Here is a 14,241-nt window from a genome sequence, read left to right as displayed (position 1 = left end):
TTCTTCTCCAATTTATTGAACATAATAATTATCCACCAATTTGATTTTACTAAGTGGTCATTATATACATAGTATGAAGTATATGATTAGATGAAAAGAGATGTTTCATCTATTAGTGTATTTGAATGCTTTGGGGATTTTGTTCTGTTTCATAGGGTTTTTTTCTTTGTTTTTGAGTGTTTAGTTATTCCTATGATCCACTATTTTGCAACTAATTTTCTTTTGCCAGAGTGTGGGGGTACAGATGGATTTAGAGCTAGCTTTCCTACTGATCAGATTGTTAATATGAAGAGTTTACTGGCTCTTAACACTCCATAACAATTTGTTTCACTGACGACTAAGATGTAAACTTTGATAATCAGTGGTAAATATCTTTAAAAGATAGTTTGAATTCTTTATAGAGTTGTAAAATATAGAACATTTACATGTTAAGAAAAGTCTGAAAAGCTATCTGATTCGCAGAGAAAAGGAAAACTTCCCTATAGACGTCATGGCGGTAAAGGTGAGAAATGCCATCCATATTTAAATATTAAGCAATGATAAGGTTAAAAGAATAGAAGATCATAATTTATTTAAATAATATGTGGAGGCAGTAAGAAGGGAAGTGTTTTGGAGAAAATTTTTCCCAATTATGAGTCACCTACATTAAGAATGTGGTTTTGCTCCCTGAAAGGTTAAAATGCACTAGCAGACCTTTAGGTATAAGGCATTGTATACATATGCCACATCTTTATCCATTCATCTTTCGATGGACACTGAGGCTCCTTCCACAGCCATTAGAAACAATGAATACCCATAATTTGCTTCAATGTGGATACAACTGGAGGGTATTATGCTGAGCAAAGTAAGTCAGTCAGAGAAGGACAAACATTATATGATCTCATTCAACCTAACCAAAGAGGTAAAGTATCTATCCCCTAAAAACTACAGAACACTTCTGAAAGAAATTGAGGAAGACACAAAGAGATAGAAAAATATTCCATGCTCATGGATTGGAAGAATTAATAATGTGAAAATGTCAATGTTACCCAGGGCAATTGACACATTTAATGCAACCCTTATCAAAATACCATGGACTTTCTTCAGAGAGTTGGAACAAATCATCTTAAGATTTGTGTGGAATCAGAAAAGACCCCGAATAGCCAGGGGAACTTTAAAAAAGAAAACCATAGCTGGGGGCATCACAATGCCAGATTTCAGGGTGTACTACAAAGCTGTGGTCATCAAGACAGTGTGGTACTGGCACAAAAACAGACACATAGATCAATGGAACAGAATAGAGAACCCAGAAGTGGACCCTCAACTTTATGGCCAACTAATATTCGACAAAGGAGGAAAGACTATCCATTGGAAGAAAGACAGTCTCTTCAATAAATGGTGCTGGGAAAATTGGACATCCCCATGCAGAAGAATGAAACTAGACCACTCTCTTGCACCATGCACAAAGATAAACTCAAAATGGATGAAAGATCTAAATGTGAGACAAGATTCCATCAAAATCCTAGAGGAGAAAACAGGCAACACCCTTTTTGAACTCAGCCACAGTAACTTCTTGCAAGATACATCCACGAAAACAAAAGAAACAGAAGCAAAAATGAACTATTGGGACTTCATCAAGATAAGAAGCTTTTGCACAGCAAAAGAAACAGTCAACAAAACTGAAAGACAACCTACAGACTGGGAGAGGATATTTGCAAATGACTTATCAGATAAAGGGCTAGTATCCAAGATCTATAAAGAACCTGTTCTGGGAATTTTAAAAAAAAATAGTGAAAGAGAATAAAGGGGAAAGGAGAGAAAATGAGTGGGAAATATCAGAGAGGGTGACAGAACATGAGAGACACCTAATTCTGGGAAACGAACAAGGGATAGTAGAAAGGGAGGTGGGCGGGGGGTTGGGGTGACTGGGTGATGGGCACTGAGGGGGGCACTTGACGGGATGAGCACAGGGTGTTATGCTATATGTTGGCAAATCGAACTCTGATAAAAACATATACAAAAAAAAAAAAAAGATGTGGATATTCCTGGCACAGACTGTCATCCTCTCTGGGCTCGGACCTAGTTTGCAGGGACATGGCTAAATGCACCAAGAAATCAGAATTGTGGGTAAATACAAGACCTGTTATGGTGCCTCCCTCAGGAAAATGGTGAAGAAGATTGAAATAAGTCAGCACACCAAGTGCATTTGCTCCCTCTATGACAAAACCAGGATGAAAAGATGAGCTGTGGGCATCTGGCACTGTGGCTCCTGCATGAAAACCATAGCCAGTGGTGCCTGGACCAACGGCACCACTTCTGCCATCACAGTGAAGTCCGCCATCAGGAGACTGAAGGAGTTGAAAGACCAGTAGAAGTTCCACCATTTGAAAAATGGCTAGCCTATAATAAATGGGTTAATTACATAATAAAAAAGATACGAAGGTTCCTAAAAAAGTTAGACATAATACTATCATATGACCCAACAATTTCTCTACTAGGTATTTACTCAAAGGATACAAACACAGCAATTTGAAGGGGCACATGCATTCCAATGTTTATAGCAACAATGTCTACAATAGCCAAAATATGGGAGAGCCCAGATGTCCATTGACAGACGAATGGATACAGAAGATGTGGGTACACACACACACACACACACACACACACAGTAGAATATTACTCAGCCATCAAAAAAGTAAAATCTTACTATTTTCACTGATATGGTGGGAGCTAGTGTATTATGCTAAGTGAAAACAGTCAGAGAAAAACAAATACCACATTATTTCACCCATATGTAGAATTTAGGACACAAAACTGATGAACAGGGGGAAGAGAAGGAAAAAAGTACCTTTAGGTGTAAGGCAGCCCAAAAGTGGCTAACTAAATAAGGGGATAATGTTCTAGCATTTAAATGCCAAATGTCGATGCTGGATTTTTTCTTTCTTGGTATTCTCTGAAAGCTGATGTTAAAGGATAGACACTGCAAAGGCAAGTAAAACACAACTGCCATGGGGTTTTGAAATTGAATATAAGAATACCAGCACAGGGAAACAGAGGGGCCTGTGGAGTCAAGGTAATAGTATGAGGAATTATGTGCTAGGTGATACTTTAACCAGACAGAGAACTGGTTCCAAACTCAGATTCAGCTACTTGCTGCTGGAAAATCAATACTCAAGAGACATGTGATGGTGGGAGAAGAAAGTTTGCTTTATTCAGGAAGCCAGCAGCCAGGAAGATGGTGGACTAACATCTCAAAGATCATCTTTTCTGTCCAGGTGAAGCTGGAAGGTTTTAAAGGGAAAGACATAGGAAAAGGGAGGGGAGCTCCATCCAGGAGAAGCAGGTGCCTGGTGGCTAGTTCTCTGTGCACAGGATCCTAAATATATTTGCTGGCATCAGTGGCAGTTGTTTTCAAATGTAGTCAAGCCTTATCTTCTGGGAAAGTTTGGTCCTTCACTCCTCAAAGTCAGTGGTCTGCAAATTCCAAGGAAAGTAAGTTCGTTCTGCTACATTTTAAAGAACACAAACAAGGAGTACATAAGCTTGAAGCAAGTTAACCCTTCAGATGGATTGGAGTGCTGTTAAATTACTGTGGGTTTACAAAACAACATGGAAACATTCACTGGCAGCAAGGAGCTTTTGGTCTAGAAAAACATGATAGATATGAGAGACTTATGAACAAACTAAGAGTTTATACACCAGCATAGCAAATAGACATTATATTAAGTGAAATTGTAAGAAAGATGGAAGCAATGTTTAGGACAGTCCTTTATGAGTAAGAAATGACTGTTTTCCAGGATTTTATTTTGTCATTCTTTTCCACGAAGTCAATGAATATATTGGCAGTGATAGATGAATGTTCTCCATATGCTCCTCTTCTATTTTTATACGAAACTTCTCCCATTTTTATAAGAAAATTCACATTATATTGAATCTTATAAATCGTTCCTTCTCCTTTAGAAAATAAGCAAAAGGGATCTGCCTTTGGCTCAAGGTGTGATCCTGGAGTTCCGGGATCGAGTCCCACATCCGGCTCCCTGCATGGAGCCTGCTTCTACGTCTCTGCCTCTGTGTGTGTGTGTCTCATGAATAAACAAATAAAAGCTTTTAAAAAAGAAACTAAGAAAAAAATATATGCTAAAGAAATTAATCTGTATAAAAAACACCCTAAACTTGCTTACCTGTAATAAATAGATACTGTTTGAAGATGGGAGTGAGATGTAAATGATGGATTTTTCACTCTTTGTTTCTAAACTTCTCATGGGCCCAAGGTAGTCACCATCCTCCCATGCCTGTCTTTAGAAGCCTGGAATATTCTATGGCATTTCCCCAGTGGAAAATCATGAAATCATTAAAATCACTCTTTTTTTAAAAATTTTTTAATAATAAATTTATTTTTTATTGGTGTTCAATTTGCCAACATACAGAATAACACGCAGTGCTCATCTCATCAAGTGCCCCCCTAAGTGCCAATCACTCAGTCACCCCCACCCCCTGCCCTCCTCCCCTTCCACCACCACTAGTGCGTTTCCCAGAGTTAGGAGTCTTCATGTTCTGTCTCCCTTTCTGATATTTCCTACCCATTTCTCCTCCCTTCCCTTCAATTCCCTTTCACTATTATTTCTATTCCCTAAATGAATGAGAACATATAATGTTTGTCCTTCTCTGATTGACTTGTTTCACTCAGCATAATACCCTCCAGTTCCATCCACGTCGAAGCACATGGTGGGTATTTGTCATTTCTAACGGCTGAGTAATATTCCATTGTATACATAGACCACATCTTCTTTATCCATTCATCTTTCGATGGACACCAAGGCTCCTTCCACAGTTTGGCTATTGTGGACATTGCTGCTAGAAACATCCGGGTGCAGGTGTCCCAGTGTTTCATTGCATCTGTATCTTTGGGGTAAATCTCCAGCAGTGCAATTGCTAGGTCGTAGGGCAGGTCTATTTTTAACTCTTTGAGGAACCTCCACACAGTTTTCCAGAGTGGCTGCACCAGTTCACATTCCCACCAACAGTGCAGGAGGGTTCCCCTCTCTCCACATCCTCTCCAACATTTGTGGTTTCCTGCCTTGTTAATTTTCCCCATTCTCACTGGTGTGAGGTGGTATCTCATTGGGGTTTTGATTTGTATTTCCCTGATGGCAAGTGATGCAGAGCATTTTCTCATGTGTGTGGTGGCCATGTCTATGTCTTCCTCTGTGAGATTTCTGTTCAAGTCTTTTGCCCATTTCATGATTGGATTATTTGTTTCTTTGGTGTTGAGTTTAATAAGTTCTTTATAGATCTTGGAAACTAGCCCTTTATCTGATACGTCATTTGCAAATATCTTCTCCTATTCTGTAGGTTGTCTTTTAGTTTTGTTGACTGTATCCTTTGCTGTGCAAAAGCTTCTTATCTTGATGAAGTCCCAATAGCACCCAAAAGCATAAGATACCTAGGAATAAACCTAACTAAAGAGGTAAAGCATCTATACCCTAAAAATTATAGAACACCTCTGAAAGAAATTGAGGAAGACACAAAGAGATGGAAAAATATTCCATGCTCATGGATTGGCAGAATTAATATTGTGAAAATGTCAATGTTACCCAGGGCAATTTACACATTTAATGGAATCCCTATCAAAATACCATGGGCTTTCTTCAGAGAGTTAGAACAAATTATTTTAAGATTTGTGTGGAATAAGAAAAGATCCCGAATAGCCAGGAGAATTTTTAAAAAGAAAACCATAGCTGGGGGCATCACAATGCCAGATTTCAGGGTGTACTACAAAGCTGTGGTCATCAAGACAGTGTGGTACTGGCACAAAAACAGACACATAGATCAATGGAACAGAATAGAGAATCCAAAAGTGGAACCTCAACTTTATGGTCAACTAATATTCAACAAAGCAGGAAAGACTATCCACTGGAAGAAAGACAGACTCTTCCATAAATGGTGCTGGGAAAAGTGAACATCCACATGCAGAAGAATGAAACTAGACCACTCTCTTGCACCATACACAAAGATAAAGTCAAAATGGATAAAAGATCTAAATGTGAGACAAGATTCCATCAAAATCCTAGAGGAGAACACAGGCAACACCCTTTTTGAACTCGGCCACAGTAACTTCTTGTAAAATCACTCTTTTGCACACTCCCTCCCTTTTGCTCCCTTTCCCCTTTTCCTTCCACACAGCCAACCATAATGAAACACAGGTTTCTACCCACTCAACACCACAACCATGCATCATTACAGGGTAAAAATAATAATAAATTAAAGCACACTATTTCCATCACTGCTGTCTTTTGAAGTTGTTGCCATGAATTTCAAGAGAGTCTTCAGGTTTTCATGCTGTAGTATGTGCTAGTCCAGTGTTTCTCAATCTTTTATTTATTATCATCTCTCCTATGGAGTCTTAGGTATTTTTTAATCACCTCCCTTAGAAATGCTTGTATATGTTTTCATATATTATGGCCTTTTGGAGGGCTACACAGCAATATCAAAGATTTGTCACTTCCCTTCCAAAAAAGAATTTTCACTCCCATAGGAATAAATATCACTTCCATTAAAATGCAAACTCTGTTTATTCTTTAACTTTCCTAGGTGGCAGGTTCCCATTTTGTTCTTGGCCCCAATCTCTGACAGCAACACCTTTACTTTCCACTAGTGATCTTGCTCCTCACTGTTCCTAGAATCTTGAGGAAATCTGAAAGCATCCAATCTTTGCCCACTGATTGCAATTACTCCCTCATTGTATTGCAGATGTGCTCCCATTCTTACCCCCATGTACACCAGATCCTGTTCCTTCCCCTACACAAGAGATTGCTCCAACACATCTCTCTCTCACACTTATGCCATTTTTTTTTTTTTTTGCTCTACTGGATCATTACTACCATCTCCTTAAAAATAGGCTTTTATTTCACTATTTTTTAAAATTGTTTCAGTTAGGTCTTCAGTATGCAGCAAGTGACATACACAAACTGGCTAATTAGAAGTTAATGAAGGGAAGAAACTATTTACAATCTTTCTGGCAGTGTTTATGACATATTGCAATAAGGCATTGTGATAGGCAGAATAATGGCTCCCAAAGATGTCCATTTTTTTTAATCCCCAGAATCTGTGTGTACATCATGTTGCATGATAAAGGACGATTAAGGTAGCAGATGGAATTAAGGTTGGTAGTCAGCTGACTTTCAGATGTAGAGGTTATCTTGAATTATCTAGGTGGGTTCAGTGTGAAAGAGGGAGACAGAAGAAAAGAGAAAGAAATGTGACTGCAGAAGAAACTCACAGAGAGGTACAACTTTGTTGGAATTGAAGATGGACGAAAGGGCCACCAGCCAAGGCAAGTGGGGGTTGCAGAAGCAGGAAAGAGCGAAGAAATGAATTCTAGAACCTCTAGAAGGTAATATGGCCCTCTTGACATCTTAATTTTAGCCAAGCAAGATATGTGTCAGACTTCTAACCTAAAGAACTAAACATAACAAATTTTTGTTGTTTCAAGCCACTAAGTGTGTTATCCTTTGTTAAAACAGCAATAGGAAACTAATATAGACATGTTGCAGTAATCTCAAGCTAGTGGTATTGGGAGGCTTTTGCCACTTAGCTAAAGAGGCAAGAAGTGAGAGTGGTTACTGGAATCTGGAGAATTAGTTGCAGTGAGAGGGCTGCATGACAGCTGGAATCACTTTCAGCAGAGAATCCAGCCAACCTGCAGCACAGGGGCAGGAAAGGAGCTTTAGGATATTTGCCTTAACCTCTCTCACATCACAATATCTGTTCTGTCTCCCCAGGGGCCTGAAGCCGAGGCTCAGGGAACTGGTATGGTGTGGTCCAGGCAGAAGCTTCCTGGGCATAAAGTAGGTAGAAAAGGGTAGAAAATAGATATGGAGGGGCAACAGAAGGTGCCCAATACAATGTTATTCCAGTCCTCCTTCTGTTCTTCCCCAAGCTACTGCCCCATTTGTGCTCTTTGCAGAAAACTCTTCTAAACAGTCATCCAGTCTCACTGACCTTCATGCCATTCTATTGAGCTCATCCCAGCCAGGCTTTCCTTTTTACTCCTCCACCAGTGCTGCTCTCAGTAAGGTCACCAAGGACCTCTACAGTGCTAAACCTTCTCCTTTCACCATGGCTTCTCTTCCATTGGCTTCCAGGCTTGTCTTGCTTGTCCTCCTCCTGATGTTTCTTCTTCTGTGTTTTTGTGTTGGACCTCCATCTTCTCCACCTTCTTTTCATCTGGGAGTGCCCCAGGACTCTGTTTTCTATCTGTGCTCACTTGTCTGTGAGTTTCATCCAGGCTTCTACAGTATTATCTCCAAAATTTACATCTCCAGGTCCAAATCAAACATCTTATAAATCCCAGCCTTCTGGACCCAAATGCTTGTTCAAGACCTCCTCTGTGTCCCAAACTCATGCTCATGGGCCATTCCATCTGGAGTCTTTCCCTACCAGATGATGCCCCTCCATCTCTTCATTTTCTCAGGCCCAAACTTCAGGAACATCAACTCCTCCCTTTTTTTATTTTATTTTTTTATTTTTTATTTTTTGTTTTTTTTCTCCTCCCTTATTTTACACATCAAATCCAAAATAACACCAAATGCTTTTGACTATATCTTCAAAATATTCTCAATAAGATGGCTTCTACCAATTTAATTGCTACTATCCTAATCTAAGTCACTATTATCCCTTTCCTTGGTTATAGCATTAGCCCCTTATTTACTCGTTTGATTCTAGACTTGCTTACCTATTGTCCACTACAAAGTGGTGTTTCATTAGGGTTTCTGCATGACTGACTTCCTATGTTCTGTAAATCTGTGCTCAAAAATCACCTTCTTGGGATCCCTGGGTGGTGCAGCGGTTTGGCGCCTGCCTTTGGCCCAGGGCGCGATCCTGGAGACCCGGGATCGAATCCCACGTCGGGCTCCCGGTGCATGGAGCCTGCTTCTCCCTCTGCCTGTGTCTCTGCCTCTCTCTCTCTCTCTGTGACTATCATAAATAAATAAATTTTTTAAAAAGTTTAAAAAAAAATCACCTCCTCATTGAATCCCATCCTCTGGGCAATCTCTGCCTTCACTAATTGATAAAATATGTCATACAATTTATGTATTTATTATGTTTATCTTCTGTTGTGTTACATAAAGGGGTTATTGTCTATATTGCTAACTATTGTGTGAGACATGGTAGACTGTGCTTGGTTCCTAGTGATGTCCTACTAAATAAATTAGAAAAGAAAATATTTGAGTCAAGAGATCAGTCAGGAGGAATATGTGAGTCTAGACAAGAAATCATGAGCATTGACTCAGAAAGGGGCAATAAGAAGGAAAAAGGAGTATTATATTTAAACGACTTTCTGTCAGTCAAATGAGCAAGTCTAGTAAGTGATGTATATATGGAATAAGGCAAATACATTAAAAACAAAGGGAAATGAAGTAATGCACATTGGAGCAATATGTGATCACATCGAAAAACAAGATTGTACAGGTGTTGGAGGGAATTTTGAGATTGGCTTAGATATTCTGAAGGAAAATTCTCATTAAGTTTCTTCAATGGCAGATGTGACTCCAAATTTAGTAGGCTTATCTACTAGATAATGAGAGCTGAACAAGTTGATGCCCATGTTTTGTAGTAGAGTCATGCTGGAAGAGTGCCTATAACTAGTCACAACCAGAGGGTGATACCCATAAGAACAGATCTAGCTTTTGGAATAATGCCTGTTTGAGATTGGATCTCTCCCTGATTGTCCCAGCCTGTGAAGTTAGTTGCCTGAAAGTAATACACTGTTGGAGTTTATGCGCACTTTCAGGGAGATTCCTGGCATCTTACCCTGTGCAATTTCAATTCTGGCATCTGGCTGTAAGGCTGTAAGTGAAACATTTTTCCCTAAAGATCTATAAAGCAGTTTAGTGATTGGGCAGTTTCAAATATAGCACAATGAGCTGGATGACCTTAACTATAATAATTGGCAGCTAGTTTATAATATGCCAATTATTATTTTAAATGTTTTACATAAACTAATCATTTGGACTTCATAATGCCCACACATTATTATTGTTAAGGAACTCAAAGCTCATCAAGATAAAGTAATGTGCCCACAGGAAGTTATTGGTGGAACTGGAGTGCTTCAAAGCCCATTCAAACTGCCCTTGCCATAGAACCCAAGACAAGACTTATGGGCATGGGATGATTATGTTGCTAAGGGGTGTTAAATATAGGCAAAATGATTATTCTGTTAAAATATCATGACAGAAAACTCTAAAATATTTGGGAAGTGCTGGAAATGCTCATAATCAGTTGATTTCTTTTTGAATATCTTTTATACAAACTTTGCTATGCCCTTAAATGATTTTCAACTACTATTCTTAGATTTAATTATCTATTAATTTGTTTAGTTGCAAAAGGGTTCATGAAAAAGCTAAATGTGCTGGACACTTCTTGATCTTAAGGAGTCTTCAGGCTAGCCAGAAATACAAGGATTTAGAATTTAGTGAGAGAGGTGTCAATATAAATGAGTCCCACCAACTGCTGCAGGAGCACAGAGGTGAAGGAGAGCTTATTGATGGCGCTTCACATGTGGCTAAGTGTCTCAGCATGTCCTCATCATTTTCTATGGGTCATCAGTATACTACAAGCTACAACATCAGTGTTAGCAAAAGTGTTTCCTAACCACAGCAATAAATTAGGAAACACTGCATACTTCATTATTTTCCTGAAGATTCCAATATGTTTAAATACAAGGAAGAACTGTGTTAAATAAGCCAGTCTATATTTAATCCTGCACTTTTCAGATTCATTATACCAGAAAATACTTTTTTTTTTCATGGAATATCAACAATTTCCTGGGCAGCATTATCACTTTGAGCATTTCATTTGCATATAATAATGTTGGTTTTTGGATTTAGAAGACTAGTTGAGTACTAAATGTCATCATTGAGGGGAAAATGCAAAAAAAAAAAAAAAAAAAAAAAGCTCCACAAAATCAGCATACTAGTAGTCAATAATTGAGTTTTTTCCTTAGACAAATATGGAATATTTACATGTGCTATTCATAAGTACTTTGAAAAAAGAAAAGAAGAAATGCATTCTGCCATGGACAATTTTGCAGATTTATTTCTCATTTAAATTTTTATCATGGAGAATACTAATTTCCTTCAAGTGACATTATTTTTACCAATACTATGGTCGATGAGAAAATTAGACTAAACCTGAATTCACATTTTTAAATTTTTATAAACATAATCAATCTTTTGTATAATTACACCTATAACAAAAACATTCTTTAAATGTAAAATATACTCCAATTCATATGTTTACTAATTGATAATCTTTACTTGCACTGTTAGCCAATGATGGGCATTAACCACAGCATCAATACAAGTCTCACAGATTGTTGTTGATTATTGGCTGAATCCAGATTATGTGAACCAGGAAATCAATTCACTAGTAAAATGAATGTAAACAAAATAAAGTAAAAAATACAAATTGTTCTTTTAGATATTTATTTGGCAATCACATTCCTGTGTTGTAATGTCTCCAAGTATGAAAACAAAGGCAAAAACAAACAAACAAAACTGTTCCTGTAGGAGTTTACCAAATGATAAAAAATATTAGGTTTTTATATGCTTAAGAGTATGTTGATAATTCAAGTGGGTTCATGTTATGCAGTGTCCACTCACACCATTCTTCACTTCACATCATCGTTCTAGGATTCCCAAAATGGTCTTACAAATATCATTGCTGTTTTGGGAGATCTAACCTGAGACCCTACTTCCTACTGAGGGAATTCCCAGGTAGCATATTCCTCTTTGCGTAGAGACTCAAGATTAATGGGTTTCCTATCCAATGTAATGGTTATGAAAAAGAAGTACTATGAGCTCCTTAAAGTCCTAAAGCATGACAAATGCCCAGGTGTGCCTTGTTGGTCAGCTTCTTCATAATCTTTTTTTTGTATATATATTACAAACACTCATTCTTCATTTCTCTAAAGCTCAATTTGCAAAAAGAAAACTTAAACCTCTGGTTGCAGTTGAGGTTTCTAAGAAAGTGTAACAGGGATAAATGGGAAGGAGCATTTCTCATATATAACTGTGCAGAATCTCTGTGGATTCAAGATAACATGAGATGAGAGTGTGAAACTGGAGCCCCAAAGATGAGAAAGCATGCAGTACCTGCACACAACAGTGTGCTGTTCTGTAAGTGTTTCCTGGCCGTATCCAGCTTAAATTTAGATGTCAACAATTAAGACAATATAATGAATATTCATGAAACACAGTTATGTGGCTAAGTGTGTCTGGCATTTGACAACATGAAGGGTCATCCACAGTGCTGTGATGGCATTTTAGAGGATCTCTGTTAGATAAATGTCTTTTTATAGACAAATGTCATTTCTTGTTTATAATTTCTTAACTCAAAATAATGATGAGACTAATATAAAATTACATATCTTTTTTTTCCAAGAAGATTAAAGCATTGGAGCATTATCTAACTGGTTCCCAGAATCACATTGAAGTTTGAAGAGGATAGATAATATCATTCCATGTTTTTAAACATGTATAAATAATTCTGTGGAACTTATCTGTGAAATGGAAACACATTGCAAAACCTCACAGTCATAAGGCCAGGTGTCCAGTAGCTCTGTGTTGCCAACACCAAGTACTTTGAGGTGGACAGTCTTCATTATTGACTCACATCAAGGAACATATAAAAGTACAATCTTCACTAACCCCAACATCCTTTGGGTGTGATCTTGGAGAGACACTTTTATCTGACTGGTCTTAAGATACCAAGAATATAAAAATTATTATTTATATTACTCTGAGAATTTGATTTAAAATAATAAATATGTTTTTTTCCTAAATTTTGCAAACACCATTTAGGAGCGTGAGTGACTGTATTTCTTTCCTGAGGCTGTTGTGAGAGTAGCATGGAATGGTTGTTTCACAGCTCTGGAGGTGGTAAGTCCAAATTCAAGATGTCACCAGGGTTGGTTCCTTCTGAGGACCATATAGGAGAATCTGTTCTAGGCCCCCCTGTCTTGGCTGGTAGATGATATTGTCTCTGTGTCTTCATGTCATCTTCTCTCTGTGCATGTCTGCCTGTATGTTAAAATTTCCTCTTTTGTATAAGAATACCAGTCATATTGGATTAGGGGTCCACCTTACTCTAGTCTGATCTCATCCTAACTAATTATATCTGCAATGGCTCTATTTCCAAATAAGGTCACACTCTGAGGTACTGTGTGTTAGGACTACAATAGCTTTTGAGGAACACAACTCAACCCATAACAAACCCATAACAGTAACCTAGAAAGTATCACCTACCATGAGAATTAGGGTTTCAATCAAATTTGAAAATGAGACTTTCTCTTTGTCCCAGACACATTCTTTTTTTTTATTCGATTTCAATTTGCCAACATATAGCATAACACCCAGTGCTCATCCCATCAAGTGCCGCCTTCAGGGCCCATCACCCAGTCACCCCCACCCCCCACCCACCTCCCTTTCCACCACCCCTTGTTCATTTCCCAGAGTTAGGAGTCTTTATGTTCTGTCTCCCTCTCTGATATTTCCCACTTATTTTCTCTCTTTTCCTCTTTATTCCCTTTCACTATTTTTTATATTCCCCAAATGAATGAGACCATATAATGTTTGTCCTTCTCCGATTGACTTATTTCACTCAGCATAATACCCTCCGGTTCCAACCATGTCGAAGCAAATGGGGGGTATTTGTCATTTCTAATAGCCAGACACATTCTTTATACTTAGATCAGTGTCCCCTTCTAAGTGGACTATTTGCATTGACTGTGAAGAAAGGCCATGGGCCAACAATGCTAGCATGTACTTGTGTGACCTGCTAATGGGCAGCCTTTTCATCACCTCGTAGATGGTAAGAAATTGAGGTTCCTAGGTCTCACATCAACCCTTTTAGATAAGAATTTTGGGGGGAGGATGCAAGAACTCTCCATTTCATACTCCTCCAAACACTCTCATGATATTGAAGGTTGGCATGCACTGGGTAGACCAGACAAGATTAGAGCTGGTGGATAAAAATTGCAGTGACATCAAAGCCAGTGAGGAATAATTTCCTACTATGATTTCTGACTGACTCAATGGTGTGCTGTATTTCTTATGTTACTAATGTTTTTGAACATTCTTTATATGAACATTCTTTTTATGCCTTCTTTAATTATTCCCCCATGGGTAGTTGCAGCAAATCTTCTCCTTTGTATTAGCCAAATGCCACATTGCAGAACTAAAATCAGAAACTTTATATATA

General features: G+C 38.2%; 1 protein-coding gene and 1 pseudogene across 4 annotated transcripts in view; both read left to right on the top strand.

Annotated features, from left to right (window-relative positions):
- Positions 1–14,241, top strand: part of GABRG3 (gamma-aminobutyric acid type A receptor subunit gamma3) — a 686,820-nt gene that overhangs the window by 604,283 nt on the left and 68,296 nt on the right. The window lies entirely within an intron of this gene.
- On the top strand, positions 2,082–2,351 carry LOC144291496 (large ribosomal subunit protein eL43 pseudogene; annotated as a pseudogene).

This window comes from Canis aureus, chromosome 2, assembly GCF_053574225.1.
Source record: "Canis aureus isolate CA01 chromosome 2, VMU_Caureus_v.1.0, whole genome shotgun sequence".
Classification (NCBI taxonomy): Eukaryota; Metazoa; Chordata; class Mammalia; order Carnivora; family Canidae; genus Canis; species Canis aureus.
The sequence above is the reverse complement of the archived record's forward strand: the minus strand, read 5'-3'. Positions and strand labels throughout refer to the sequence as shown.